A 2,733-nucleotide genomic window follows, 5' to 3' on the forward strand; every position below is an offset into this window, starting at 1 on the left:
AGTTGCACAATCCATCTCCCATGTATGAAGTGCACTTTTTCTTCCCTTAGGTCCTGATTCTCAGAAGCCTTATTACTTAACACAGTGTGTGGTATAGAGTAGGCACTTAATACATGTTTATTAAAGATTGCTCTTTATTCAAAGTAGAGCTCAGATATCTTCTTCACAAAACCTTCCCAGATGCATATACTCTCTAATAGAATGTGAATTCCTTTATGGAAAGGTTGGTTCTTTTTCCTTTTTTAGTTAAAGAATTTTTGTTCTCAGTGTTGAGCACAATGTCTGATATATGAGGATTCTAATGAAGGTTTATTGAATTTTGGGATATAAGCCCAGTAGTAACACTGCTGGGTCAAAGGATATGCACAGTTTGATAACTTTTTGAGCATAGTTCCAAATTGGTCTCCAGAATGGCTGGATGTATTCACAATTCCACCAACAATGTATCAGTGCCCCAGTTTTCCCACATCCCCTCGAACATTCTGCATTATCTTTCCCTGTCATTCTAGCTAATCTGACAGGTGTGTAGTGGTACCTCAGAGTTGTCTTAATTTGCATTTCTCTGATTAATAATGAATTGGAGGATCTTTTCTATAACTAGAAATAGTTTCAATTTCTTCATCTGAGAATTGTTCATATCATTTGACCATTTATCAATTGGAGATTGGCTTGATTTCTTATAAATTAGAGTCAATTCTCTCTATATTTTTGAAATGAGGCCTTTATCGGAACCTTTGACCATAAAAATGTTTCCCCAGTTTATTATTTCCCTTCTAATCTTATCTGCATTAGTTTTGTTTGTACAAAAACTTTTCAATTTATTGAATTGGATACTATTCTTTCCTCCTTCTTTTTTAATAGTACTTTTTTCAATTATGTGTAAAGATAATTTTTAGAATATATTTTTACAAGATTTGAGTTTCAAATTGTTTTCCTCTTCTTCTCTCTTCTCTTTTCCTATAATAGTTATCAATTTAATATGTTATATATGCAAATCATGTAAAACATTTCCATATTAGTCATAGTTGTAAAAGAAGTCTATCAATCCTGGGGTATGGAGATTTACAAACAAGACTATGAAAGTTCATTGGAACCTTAACTCTCAGGAGTAGATATTGGAGCTAATAGTTTAATGTCTGGAATTCCAAATGCAAATTAAATGTACTTTCTACTATTACATGATACCTCTCACATATTACGTAAGATCATGAAATTTTTGAGCAGAAATGAAAATTAAGTGGCCCTCAAGCCCATTTCCTTCATTTTACAAATGAAAGAAGTAAAGTCCAGGAAATTGTCCAGCATCAGATAGTAAATCCATGGTAGAGCAGGGATTTGAACTCAAACCTTCAGAGTCCTCATTCTTTATTCTTTTTCACTACACTATGAATCTCTCAGATTTGTATTTACTCTGGGTACAGAGTACCCGGTTAATGATACCAATGACTCTGTTAGCACATCATGGCTTTGGCAATATTGTTTGAAGCCTCTATTCCAAACTCATGATTATCTGGGTTGATGTTTCTAGTCCTTTAGTTTATAAGCAGGTCATAAAGTATTTTTGTTTCTTGAGAAGAGATTCTAGATTATAGACATGTAAAATTACTTCTTAGATGTAATCTACATCATTTCAAAAAAGTTATAGAGAGCTCAAATTAATCATTTTAGGCACCCCTCCTTTCCCTAGAGATAGCAAGGAAGCAGACTGGATAAAGTTCTTGCCTTGGAGTCAGGAAGACCTGAGTTCAAATCTGGTCTCAGACATTTACTAACTATGTGATCCTGGGCAAATCCCTTAACCCCGTTTTCCTCAGTTTCCTGTAAAATTAACTGTAGAAGGAAATGGCAAACCATTCCAGAATCTATCTCAAGAAAACCCCAAAAAGGATCACAAAGAAGTAGATACGACTGAAAATGACTGAACAAAAATGTCACATAGGTAGTAAATGGCAGAACTGAGTCTCAAACCCAGGTCTTTCTGATTTTAAACCAAATTCCCATCTTCCTACCACACTATTGTTCGGTTTAGTCACTGGTCTTACCATTGGTAATCAGTTAGCTATCTTACCCATTAAAATCCCTTTATTTTTTGCAAGGTAATTGAGACTAAGTGATTTCCTCAGCCACAATTAATAAGGATTAAATGTCTGAATTTGGATTTGGATTTAGGTCTTCCTGACTCCAGGATGGATGCTCTATTCACTGCACCATCTAGCCGTTCTTTATCCTTTAAAAAAAACAAAAAACAAAAAACAAAACTCAACTAGCCCTTTCCAAATAATTACCATAAAAAGAATACTGGACAAAGATTTAGGGAAATCTTAGAGAATTTTTAGAATTATCTAAAAATCTCTCCAAACTATTGCATGGGAGGAGTCTTGACCTCAAGCATGGTCAGAATTAAAATCTCTTTCCTATTTTTCTTAATTCTGAAGGCCCTGCAGCAGAAGACAGCTCCCCAACAACAATAGTGCAATGGGCCACTATCACTAGCTTCTGGAAAGCATAGGCCCAAACCCCATAAGATCCAGCTAGCTCTATAAGCCTTCATGTTATGGAATGGTCCATGAGAGAATGAGTGAGCCCAGACCATGGTGCTAAATTGAGCCTCCTGCACAGCCCCTTTTGCTAAGACCAAGTTGTCATCTGCCCGATTTTTGTGTTTAAGCCTGGATGCCTTATCACTTAGGTATCCTAGTGCAATAGCATAATTCCATGTTCAAAAACTATTCC

The sequence above is a fragment of the Sminthopsis crassicaudata genome, chromosome 2 (genome assembly GCF_048593235.1).
Source record: "Sminthopsis crassicaudata isolate SCR6 chromosome 2, ASM4859323v1, whole genome shotgun sequence".
Classification (NCBI taxonomy): Eukaryota; Metazoa; Chordata; class Mammalia; order Dasyuromorphia; family Dasyuridae; genus Sminthopsis; species Sminthopsis crassicaudata.